This window comes from Amblyomma mixtum, chromosome 3, assembly GCF_055824585.1.
Source record: "Amblyomma mixtum isolate Tamu chromosome 3, ASM5582458v1, whole genome shotgun sequence".
NCBI lineage: Eukaryota > Metazoa > Arthropoda > Arachnida > Ixodida > Ixodidae > Amblyomma > Amblyomma mixtum.
The window spans coordinates 415,709,490-415,722,821 of NC_143014.1; positions in this window are offsets into that span (position 1 = coordinate 415,709,490).

Sequence of the window (13,332 nt, forward strand, 5' to 3'; positions counted from 1 at the left end):
CTTTCTTCCTAAAGGCAATAATTAAAAAGTTAGCTAATCAGTGTTTGCTAATTAATTACATTTGCACAATAAAAAAAATACCGCAGACTAGGACACGCGACTGGCAACAACCCTCAGTTGGTCTCACGGGGCTAGGACACTTCATCTTTTTTAAAAGCTTGGTTACTTTTAGCTGGGACACCCTGTATATATATATATATATATATATATATATATATATATATATATATATATATATATATATATATATATATGGGCGTGTTCAGATAAGAACGGTAATCGAGGTCCCATGACCATTTTTTGTTTTCAATGAATTTTTTATATATGATGGGCAAATGTGTCCACACAAAGGAATGAACCTTCGTTTTGCAAGAAGCTTTGTAGTTTTCTCGGAAAAAAATCGCACGTCAAAACAGGTGGAGAATGTCGTTTTTGGCACTTCGCAAAGTTGCAAGTTTGAAGCCTCATTCCATGCACAAAAAATTTTTCCCGCGCATCAGCATTTTTTCAGAACTTCTTTACAACCTGTACAATGCGAGAAAATAAAAAATGTTTTCTTGCAATTTCAACCTTTTGAGTAAAAAAATTGCAAACTTCGCTTCTGGAGCTATGCGGTGCAAAAAAGGCACTTTTCAGGGCAGCGTTAGGGCAAGATGCCTAAAGATCTTCCCACTGAATATTTTTCTCAGTATTTTTCAGCTGTTTTTGCTCACCTCAGGCAAGTTCTGTTGCTCTAGTTTGCTATAGTTTTCAGTACGGTCTCAAAATTGGCCGAGGTTCAAAAACGCCGAAAAAGTGACAACTTTGACTTGGGTTTTAAAAAAAACATCATCATCGAATTTTGTTAAAATTTGCCTGAATAATCCTTAATACATTATAATTTTAAGGCACTAGAAAAGTGTTGCATTATATTGTTTTAAAATAAAAAAATAAACACAAAACTGAGTTCATGTTTTAGTTATATGCAATTGCTTATCACTGCCTCTTAGAAACACTAGCTGTCAGAAATTTGATTTAGAACTCATTGAACGTGGTTACATTTTATTTACCCCAATATCCGAACCATTCTCAATGCTTGTAGAGCTTTTATTCACTTGTTAGCGGCGCTCTTAATGCGTGAAAATGGGAATAAATTCGCTATTTTGCCTGATGTCATAAGAATTGGCTGGTGGCGGTCAAACGTTGTTTGTATTCTCTAATTTATTCGTCGTACGGTATATTGGTATATATAATCGAGTCATTAAAGATATTAGATCATTTCTCGGTTAGAAAAATTTTTGTATATAAAAGTTAATATTAATGCGTTTCTAAAGTCGGCGTTTTCGAACCTGTGTCTATTTACCTCTGTGTTCAATGGTTCTACAAGGCACTGTCAGGAGTCAAAACGTCGTCTTCTGAGGGGAACGATTTATCTGCAAGGTTTTTAAACATTGGGAGTTTTAATCGGGAGGCAATTTAAAAATGGGATGCTGCTTCATGTGCACATTGCAATTCTGAAAATCGTAACAAGAAATAAACAGCGGCAGTTGATTTCGGTTTTGCGCAGAGTATATTGCCGAGCACGAAGCAATAACCATATCACAGTCTCTTCCATTCAGAAGCAGCGGTGGAGGCCACGTAGGATGCACTGCCTTCAGTTGACTGAACCTACTTCCACAGGTGGAGCGTCTGAACTCAAGGCACTTTCTTTGCCAGTTTCCATTGTTCCTTCTTCACTTCGAGAAAGTCTGCAAGCTCCCTCTGTGGCAGCTCCAGAATGGTGATGTTCTTTAGTGCTTCTTGAATTGCGTCTACGAAGCCTCCGGCTGTGTGTATGACCTCACTTGCAGGCTTCCGCAAGTTGTATTGTGATGCTCGATGTTTCACTAGCCCACCAACGCCGTCGCAAGCATTTTTTCAGTGTCCAGAGGCCGAAAACATCAATATCGTCCGTTGACATTCACTGCTCTGCAGCTCATGAAACTGGTGTTTATTCCTGAAGTGAGCGGGAGCCCCGTCGATCATATATATATATATATATATATTATCTTGGTGTAGACTGGCGCGCTTTTCTTCGAGATGTGCTTTGATTTTCGACAGAGCCAAGCATGCATGAAAGGAATCATGAGACATATCGTCGAAGTTAACGGCGTAGTTACGAGTCGATTTTCTTGACATGACAACGCAGGTAAACACGGTTACCTGCTTTTTCGGCCAATGGTACGCTTGTACTGAGTCTAGAAGCACAACTGTTCATTTTTTGGCGAAATCAAAATGTAAAAAAATTGCACCTCTCTTGCAGCCGTATTTTTTTCCATGTATTGCTCTTGCTTGCACAGCTATAATATAGTTGTAGGGAATGCATTTCATGGCCACTCTTACTCATAAACGATGAAGCGGTCAGAGTTTCTTTAACTAGCTCACCATATTCCCATGTAGCAATCAACTCCTCATCCTCGCTGCTTATTTAAAAATTTTCCAAAGTGAAAATGCCATCATGTGGATAGTGGCACAATTCCTGAGGAAACATGACGCAGCATCACCCCATCGAGCATCACAATACAACTTGCGGAAGCCTGCAAGTGAGGTCATACACACAGCCGGAGGCTTCGTAGACGCAATTCAAGAAGCACTAAAGAACATCACCATTCTGGAGCTGCCACAGAGGGAGCTTGCAGACTTTCTCGAAGTGAAGAAGGAACAATGGAAACTGGCAAAGAAAGTGCCTTGAGTTCAGACGCTCCACCTGTGGAAGTAGGTTCAGTCAACTGAAGGCAGTGCATCCTACGTGGCCTCCACCGCTGCTTCTGAATGGAAGAGACTGTGATATGGTTATTGCTTCGTGCTCGGCAATATACTCTGCGCAAAACCGAAATCAACTGCCGCTGTTTATTTCTTGTTACGATTTTCAGAATTGCAATGTGCACATGAAGCGGCATCCCATTTTTAAATTGCCTCCCGATTAAAACTCCCAATGTTTAAAAACCTTGCAGATAAATCGTTCCCCTCAGAAGACGACGTTTTGACTCCTGACAGTGCCTTGTAGAACCATTGAACACAGAGGTAAATAGACGCAGGTTCGAAAACGCCGACTTTAGAAACGCATTAATATTAACTTTTATATACAAAAATTTTTCTAACCGAGAAATGATCTAATATCTTTAATGACTCGATTATATATACCAATATACCGTACGACGAATAAATTAGAGAATACAAACAACGTTTGACCGCCACCAGCCAATTCTTATGACATCAGGCAAAATAGCGAATTTATTCCCATTTTCACGCATTAAGAGCGCCGCTAACAAGTGAATAAAAGCTCTACAAGCATTGAGAATGGTTCGGATATTGGGGTAAATAAAATGTAACCACGTTCAATGAGTTCTAAATCAAATTTCTGACAGCTAGTGTTTCTAAGAGGCAGTGATAAGCAATTGCATATAACAAAAACATGAACTCAGTTTTGTGTTTATTTTTTTATTTTAAAACAATATAATGCAACACTTTTCTAGTGCCTTAAAATTATAATGTATTAAGGATTATTCAGGCAAATTTTAACAAAATTCGATGATGGTGTTTTTTTTTAAACCCAAGTCAAAGTTGTCACTTTTTCGGCGTTCTTGAACCTCGGCCAATTTTGAGACCGTACTGAAAACTATAGCAAACTAGAGCAACAGAACTTGCCTGAGGTGAGCAAAAAGAGCTGAAAAATACTGAGAAAAATATTCAGTGGGAAGATCTTTAGGCATCTTTTATATATATATATATATATATATATATATATATATATATATATATATATATATATATATATATATATATATATAAAATTCTGCTTGACACTGTGTTTCTTTGTTTCGGAGCAGCAATTTGCACTGTTATTACTTGTTTGCCTATCCCTGTTTTGCTAACCTGCTTAGTTTTCTTGACCACCCTGCTGAAATCCCAACATCGGGATTTCAGTATCAGTAAATAAATAAATAAATACCCGGCAAACACCACGCGCTAGAGAACCTCCGTGGCATTTCCCTCACATCTGGTGTGGGCGAACTCATGAAACTCGTGCTCCTCAACCGCCTCCTGCACTACGTGTAGGATACCTCCTTCTGCACTCAACCATTCCAGGTTTTCGCTTCCAGCTTTCCACACAATACGTCACGCTTCAGCTTTCTCGCGAGGTCCTGAACTCTGCCTTCCAGGTAGGCACTAAGGCTGTCCTGGCTCTGGACCCCGAAAAGGTGTTTCACAACGTTGCATAAAAAGCCATTCTGACCCGCTTACCTTTTGACCCCGGCCCCCGTACCTGCTGCTACATACGCGCCTTTCTTCACGGTCGGGCGGCCGAGCTCCAACTCGACCCATTCCGCTCAGACCCACTCTCTCTCGGCAGTCCGGCTGGCCGTTCTCACCCTTCCGATTGAATTTACTTCTTATCCCCTTGGCTTTTCGGTTTGTCAGAAACCCAATTCTCTCCCCCTCTACGCGGATGACGTTACCATCTGGGTCACTTCGCCCTCTTGTTTTTGTTATTTGTTGAGCCTGTTCCTTATTCTCTGCCACTCTTCAGGTTGGAAACACAAATGGCCCAGGGCCACCACTCCCGCCGACCTCTAGTTTCCAACGTGGCACATGTTTCGTGTAAGGAACGGTGTACAACGTCCAGCAGACACCACGTTCTCCTCTTCCTGCGCATTCAGGCATCGAAAATCTCAGTGCCGGATTTCGTCAGTGCCATGCGGAACACGCGCTCATAGCGCACTCAATAGACAAAGTCTCTGAGAGCAAGCAATGTTTTCTTTATAAAGGACGTGGTACATCGAAGCACTTTTATTGTGCAATTCATGCATTCTAGCAAAAAAAGTGCAGTTGGATGCGCCTGGCTTTTACCACGACCATAAAAATGCGCCTTTACGCGTATTTCGAAGCGACTAAAACGCTAAACGTTCCTATGATAAGTGAATACATAAAGCTCGTTCTGCTTGATGAAGGCGAGATTAGATAACTCGAGTGCAGCGCACCACACACTGCAAATGAGCGCACCCATCAAGGAGAAACCACGGTGAATTCGCTCTAGAGCGAGTGACTCCGACTGCACGCACGACACAATGTTGCGGAACAAGATATGCCAAGAGTACCACGAGGGTTTTCCTTGATTCGTGCTAAATACCAGTGGTTAAAGGGAAGAAAACATAAGTTCCTGAAGTGCTTCGCCAACTTCATATGCGGGCAATCTGGCTCATGAATGCAGCCCGCCGAATGCATTTGTGCTCGAAAAGAAATGGTACGTGGGGCTGGAAGCAAAATGAAACCGCGTTGCTGCCCCAAGTCTAAACAGGAACGTGTGTCAGTGCATATTTGCCGAAATAATCAAAAAGATATGAAATTGTAAACCGGAGCTTAGCGAAGGGTTTCATTTCAAATTTTGGTATGTCTAAAGAAACCCTAAATGGGTACATATTCACACGATATTGTGGAAGTTTCTGCTGCGTTTTCTTGAAGTCTTCGAAGGCGCACAGAATAATAGATACTGGCAGATTCAGCGCACCGACATTGCTTGTGGCTGCACGGACTTGAGCGCGCCAAACTAACGGTTAGCCCTGGAACTCATTAGGCGTACAGTATTCAAAATCCGCCCATATGCTGGGACAGGGACGCCGGAAGTATATTTTCAGTGGGAAGGGGGGCTCGAACGAGTGATCGGCAGCTGAGAAACGCATAAGAATGTACGACGTGCTTCAATAAAACAAATTGGGGTTTAACCTCCCGGAGTGACCCATGGGCTACGAGGGAGGCCGCAGCGGAGGCTACGATATTAATTTATACCATCTGGCCTTCTTCACCGTGCGCACCGACATCGCACAGTACATCGCACACAGTATCGAACCCGTGACCTTGGGATCAGCAGACGAACGACAAAGCCACTGAGCCGCCGTGGGCAGTGCTCTTCAGTTGTGCTCACTGTGGAGTTGAAAGGGTAAACGTTAAATGGACTATGAAACAAATTAATTGAGATTATGTAAAGATAGGCAATCCATCACTCGTCACTCCAGCGCAAGAATTTTTGAGCTAGCATCAATAACAACGAAGTTATAGGCGATTAAAAATCACCCTCCTACTCTCCCCCCTCAACTCATACGCGCGGGGCACCATAAAAAAATAAAGAAAACAGCTCCGGCACTGGGTTCCGCCCATGAAAACGTCATTCGCTGACGTTCGGTTTACAACTTCCGGTTGTCGCACTACCGAGGAGCAGCGTGCGTCGGCAGCGTCTCTCCGGCCTCGGCGCTTTCTTGGATTGCGGCGCGCGTCGGGTTTCTTTGCTAGTTGGCAGAATGGACCCGGTCCTGTTCCCGGCTCACACAATGTTTTATTTTTTTGTGCGCTGGTTCGGCCGTCACACCGATGCTGCCAAGTCTTGGCGTGAAACACCGTGCATATACTGAGCCTAGCTGTCGAATGATGTTGGACACCCGGCTGCGGGATAGCAAAATCGCGCCGCCCGACTTAGAACACAAGGAACATACGGTATTACGGTCGTAAAACGGACGGGAGAGTGAAAGAAGGTCGGGACCGAGTCTGCATGTCGAAGCAGCAGCCGAATGTGAACCGCAGCAGTACGTAGCCGTCAGGCCAAGGCCCTCCGCGACAGCTAAAGCTTCGAATTCGTCCTGTGCCCTAAGTAAATGCGGCACCTTTTATGCGAAGCATATTGCTAGAGCAACCACTCACGCCGTCGGCGTGGGACCCCTAGACGTCACACCACGTGACACCGTGACGTCACACCACGTGACATCGGATGAGGGAGGCGGCCTCGACCTCGCGCCGTCGCCGTGGGACCCCTAGCCGTCACGCCACGTGACACCGTGACGTCGTCGTGACGATGCCATCGCACAGACGCCGGAATGTCCTCGAGCGGCATTCCCGCGCATTTCGAACGCGCGTTCACACTCGGTGTAGGTGAAACGCTCGCTCCACCGGGCAGGCAGACGCGGCTTCCGTGGCAATCCAGGCGCTCACCCAACGCGCGTCTCGGGGTTAGTCGGCGTTCCGCTGTAGCCATGCCGTTGTATTCCCCCACGACGAAGGCTTCTAGTGGTTGTATTAAAATGACCAAGTATGCAACCAAGGAAAGCCATGTATTACCAAGCCTAGCCACCAATATGCTTCGCATCTGACTAGGCTTAACCTTAGCTAAGCCTCAGCCATAATTTTTTTAAGTTCTCGTAGATAAAATTGTCTTCCATCGCAGATCATATCGTGTAAACGTTCATACCGATCGCTGTAAGCTGGAAACTCACCTTCCCGGCGGGAAGAAACAGTGTCGGCAGCGACTTCGGTCGAAGCTTCAGGTGCTTGACATTCATGCCTGACTGTCGAACGAGCGCTGGGTTATAGTAGTAAGCGTCAGGTGCGAAGTGTCCACCGCAAACGCGGAGTCTTCGTCGGGCGTGCAACGCTGGCAGGCCGATGCGCTCCATCCAGGCTGCTCGCTCACGCACGTCTCTATGAATAACATGCCTGAGTTCAACACCTCGCCAGTCACTGGGTTTGCAGCCGACGACACAGCAAGGCGTATTCATCTTGGGCGGTCGAAAAAGGCACTGCGAGTGGCTCCCGAACTCGCGACAGAAAGAGGCGGCAGAGGTAAATTAAAACCATATGCGCGAAGGCAATGCCCTGTTGGGTTTGGGATGCCCCCCCCCCCCCCCCCCCCTCTCTTCGAGGACCGTGGGAACATGGCGGTAGCGGCGAAGCTCAAAAAGGGGTGCTGTAGGACCTGTGATGCCTCCCCTCCTGCCTAAGTGGATTAGGCAGCGACCTTCCAGGACCGTGGGACCATGGTCGCAGCGGCGAAGGTCAAAGATCGCCGAAGGCCGAAGATGCGGCGACGATTGCGGCGTTCCGTGGCCGAGTCGACCCTCGGGTCAACGAACAGAGTGGTGGTGTGCTTAGTGAAAGACAGCAGTGTTTAATTACTGAGCCTCTACCCTCTCCCATCAACCGAGGTGCGGCAGAGCACCACGGCCCAGCGCCGCCCTGCCGTGGGCGGTATCAACAGTGGCCGCAACTGTCCGTCTGATTGGACGTCATTCTTCGAACTATTTCCCCAGACAGGGATCTGGGGAATCTGTGCGCTATTTAACGGGGTGTTGTTTTGAGACTCCAGTGTGCTCTCCCGCTAGCGAAGCATTCCTCATCCACTGAGAGTCCCTCTCAGTTGCTCTTCTGTAATCATGTAAATAGCCTGTATAAAGTTTTCCTTGTTAATCTCTTCGTAACCCCGTCTCCCGCCTTCCTCGTCCCTTCTCCGGCCCGACCACGCTCACCCGATCCCAATAACTGGTGGCAGCGGTGGGATAGGATCTCCGCCCAACTCGATCGCTCGATGAGATGTCCATGTCAAGTCACCGGCTCCAACGGACCCCGGCAGCTACGTGATTGACGGCATCAGCTACGCTTCAGAAGACCGAGAAATGGACGCGTCAGGTCACCGGCTCCAACGGACCCCGGCAGCTACGGGACTGACGGCGTCAGCTGTGTCTCGGCAGGGTGAGTGCCCGATGTTTGCCATTCGTTTCGCCAGACCGCACTAGCACAGGCAGATGTTAGTAGTGGGATTTTGGATTTCTGGGAAATTAAGATTTTGGCAATTTTGTGTTTTGTTTGCCTCAAGCTAAGGATTGTGTTTTAGCGGGGATCAGCGGCACGAGGTGCGTTCCGCGATGGAGAAGTTCCAGGTAGAGGACCTCCTTGAAATTTTGGAAGAACTGGGAATTTCAGTAAACCCCACTAAAACGAGAGAGGCGATTTTGGATGTGATACGGGCGGAGGAGGTGACAGTCGAGGAGGCAGACGAGACGTGGGAGACAATTTTTGAACGAAAAGCGGAGCAAGAAATGCGAAGGCTTCTCCAGGAGAGAGAGAAGCGAGAGGCGCAGGAGAAGCGAAAACTCCGCGAGGAGAAAGAGCAGAGAGAACTGCTTCAGCAGCAGGAAAGACGAAGGCTCCGAGAGAAGCAAGAAAGTGAGTGGCAGGAGCAGTGTCGTAAGAGACGCGCTGAGCTCGACGAACTGCGTAAACGAGAGCAGCAGGAGCTAGTGCGTAAGACTCAATTTCTCAGATGGCGAAGGGCCCGAGATCGTCTGAGGAGTTACCGCAGAGGCGAGAGCTTCAGAGCTTTCCTCGAGAATTTTGAGCGGATCTGTAGGGAGGAAGAGCTGGACCAGGGTGAATGGTCAATGATGTTGGTGGCCGTTCTCCCTGGTGACGTCGGCGCCGTATTAGCCCGGCTGTCCGATGCGGATGCCGACGACTACGCTAAAGCGAAAAGTGCCCTCTTTCGCTTCTTCGGCATTCGTTTAGAGGCCGACTCAGATTGTAGTGATGGCAGCGGGCAGCGCTCCCATCAGTGCGTCAGCGACCAGCCAACGAGCCCCGCTTGGTCCGCTGCGCACGAAAGAGTCGCTCAAGAGAGCAGTGACATGGCTGGTTCTAGCCCTGAGACAGTTGCCGCTATGGCAAATGAGGCGGAGGTTCGGCGGAAGAAAGACGGTACTGAGCTTGAATGCCGCCGCACTGAAAGACAGCTTTCCGGGAAAGAGCGCCACGGAGAGTTACCAGATATCAACGTTGAAGCGCCAAGTAAGAGCGCAGCGTTAGATATAAAGAGCGATGCCAGTCAGATTGTCGCTGGAGTCCGGAAGGTTGATGACGCCGCCCCAAAACGCCAAATTCAGGACAGAGAGCTGTTGTGCTCAGAGGAAACAGCAGAGGCCACGGGAGCGAGCGGTTGTGCAGGTGAGCCGTCGCCTGACACTGTGAGCGAGGCGCAAGTGGATTCGCTCCGCGGCAAGAAAAATCGCGAACACTTCGGGCCTTCGGGAATTGATGGGCCGACTGAGGCAAGGGCCGGCAGCGTAACTTATGACGGCACCGCGATTACTCGAGACGCGCGTAACGGATCCAGACCCACTAGGACAGTTCCCAAGAAGCGGCGGCGCGCAAAGAAAAGCAATATGAACGGTTGCGCGGAAATGAAAACGGCACGGGTCATAAAGCCCGCGAGTTTGAGGACCGCCCAACCCCGTAACTTTGCAAAATTGCAATCGCGGCGCTCAAGGGTTCATGGGCACCGCATCAAAGCCAAGCAGACTACGCGTGCGCATGCAGGGCGTAAACGACCTACTCCATCGAGAGATAAGACATGTGACGCGGGCGGCGTGCTAGAGAGAAGGGTGCACGGTCGCCGCACAAAAGAACGCCACAGAGGACCCGCGAGTCGGAGGGGGACACAGCATGCGGGGAACCAAGAGAAGGGGAAGCGCCGCTCTAGCACAGGCGAAACTAATCAGCCCCGCAAATTTTTGGAAACGTTAACTGGTAGCCCGGCCGTCCGACCGCGACCGCGCAGGGCGCGTCTGAAGAACAGGAAGCGCTGGATTCTTTGAATGAATCACAAGACTCTTTCCAGGCGCATTTCACTAAGCACATTTTGTGTTTACTGTTTGCTTTTCCTTGTATTCATTTAATCAACTGTAGAAGAAAAAAAAAAATGAAAGCAAACCAAGTTTTGAGCTTTTGTGCTTGAGTGGAATTTTGCATTTTGTTACTTTCATTGTAGTCATGTAATCTTGACAAAGCTTGTTTTTAAGTAATCTTTGTATGGCGCAGTTCACTGTAGCGCGAACGATTTCCTTTGTGAACTGTAATCTCACCCGCGTTATTATCTATGTTTTGTTCTTTGACGGCATCACTCGGACGAGATTTGATGCGAATTGCCGTGCAGCAGGCACTTGTATATAGTTTTAACTGCGCTGCGAATTGTGAGAGCGCCCGCTGAGGCGCGGATGTACACCGAAGTTAAGGTGTCTATCGAAGTAACTCATGGGCGAATGTGGCGTAGTCCCTCGCGTGGGCGCTACGAGATTACTTCGAGATTTAACCTTGTTAGGTTTGTTTTGTGGCTTGACACGCAAACTTTACCTGCGCTGACTGTTGCGTGTTATAGTGTCCGCGTACACGGAAGCACGAAGGGACATTGTAGCGTACGTAGCTCATGTAAGCTCGCAGAGATGCTACCCTTTAGCCGAATTAGAGTTTTGCAGAACGTAATTGCTTCGACAGTGTTTGTTCTGCGGTTCTGCAAGTAGGGTTACCTACAATATTTGTTACACGCTAGTGTCCGCTGACGCAGAGGCGCGAGCGAAGCCGCTCTTGGACATTGTAGCGTAGCTCGTGTGAGCTCTTAGAGGTACTACTTTGTGTAGCCGTGTGAAGTTGCGCAGACTGTTTCTTCTGCGAGGTTTGTTGTGCAAGTTTCGCACATTTATGTCGTGTCTGCTGCGATGCAGAACGCAACGAAAACGACATGGGCAGCTGTAGCAGCTGCGAATAGGAATTAGCTTGGGGCAAAATTGAAAGCCTCTGTCTGACCTCTCGGTTGATTCCTCCCTGCCCGGGTGACATCGAGAATCGTTTCAATTTGTCCGACCGATTCTAAACCCATTCTAAATTTCCCTCTGTTTCTTGAAGTGCCATGCATTATGGCAACACTTTGAAGAGGTCCAACACCTGAACCGTGCATCGGCTACGCACTTCGTGTTCGTTCAGGAAAATTTTGTTTCATTTCAGATTTTACTTAGAGGGATGGCAGGCATAAGCAGTTTTGATTTGGTTTTGGTCTGGCGGGGCGAGTGGGCAACAGACGGCACTTGCTTTTGCTGTGTGTGGCTTGGCGTTTGTGGTTCCGTTTGACTCGCCTTCCAGAGAAATTCCGAGAGCCGGACATCGACAGCCGATGGAGAGAGGCCTGGAGAAAACGAGAGCCCCTTCTCGCACGTCCAGTCAGCCGAGCTGCGTGGGAGCGGCTCATCTTCCGGACGCATTGTCTGGTGGCGGGGGTGCTGTTGGGTTTGGGATGCCCCCCCCCCCCCCCCCTCTCTTCGAGGACCGTGGGAACATGGCGGTAGCGGCGAAGCTCAAAAAGGGGTGCTGTAGGACCTGTGATGCCTCCCCTCCTGCCTAAGTGGATTAGGCAGCGACCTTCCAGGACCGTGGGACCATGGTCGCAGCGGCGAAGGTCAAAGATCGCCGAAGGCCGAAGATGCGGCGACGATTGCGGCGTTCCGTGGCCGAGTCGACCCTCGGGTCAACGAACAGAGTGGTGGTGTGCTTAGTGAAAGACAGCAGTGTTTAATTACTGAGCCTCTACCCTCTCCCATCAACCGAGGTGCGGCAGAGCACCACGGCCCAGCGCCGCCCTGCCGTGGGCGGTATCAACAGTGGCCGCAACTGTCCGTCTGATTGGACGTCATTCTTCGAACTATTTCCCCAGACAGGGATCTGGGGAATCTGTGCGCTATTTAACGGGGTGTTGTTTTGAGACTCCAGTGTGCTCTCCCGCTAGCGAAGCATTCCTCATCCACTGAGAGTCCCTCTCAGTTGCTCTTCTGTAATCATGTAAATAGCCTGTATAAAGTTTTCCTTGTTAATCTCTTCGTAACCCCGTCTCCCGCCTTCCTCGTCCCTTCTCCGGCCCGACCACGCTCACCCGATCCCAATAGCCCTCGCTCGCGCTTGCCCGAGGGGGTCGCGCGGCAGCTCGAGAAGACGATTTTCACCGCTACCGGAAGTGTGCCCGTGACGTCGAAGCTGCCGCGGCTCTAGCGAATGACAGCGTGTGGTGGCCTGCCGACGTCATGGGACTAGTGACGTCTGTTTTCCCGATTTTGGTTTCAGAATTGCTCCCTACGAAGACACCAAGCGGCCCGCGAATTTTAAAAAACACGATTTTTAAAAATTCATAATAAATTGCCGGCTCAGTTCCGAAGACTCATACTTGGTGTCAATGCTTCTGAGCATCACTTCTAACATTTACAAGCGGCTTTTAATTATTTTCATGGTCCCTTTAAGGAAGTAGGTAATTTCCTTTCATTGCGAAATTTTGACGAGCTCATATGATCGTTTGTGAACATCACAGACACTTAGCGAAATGGTGAAAATATCAAGCATACAATTTCCCGTCGCTTGTGCTCAGCAGTAACGAAACACGAAGGAAGCACGGAGTGCGATCTCTGTTTACGAAAGGTGGTAATCTGCAGCTGCCAGTTACTGCAAATAAGATCAACTTATGCGAAAAAAAAAACGAAAAAGAAACGTCGATTCGTCGTTGCGAAGTGCTTCATTTGTGGCTAAGAACGCCATTTCAACCTTTGTACTTCAGCTTTGAAGCTTATATCAGCTCATTGGAAAAAGGCAGGACACCGAAACCACCATGTTGTGCACCAAACAGCAATGCTAATCATAAAAATGCGAGCGGGCCATGCCCAAACAACATGCGAGCTTCGTATC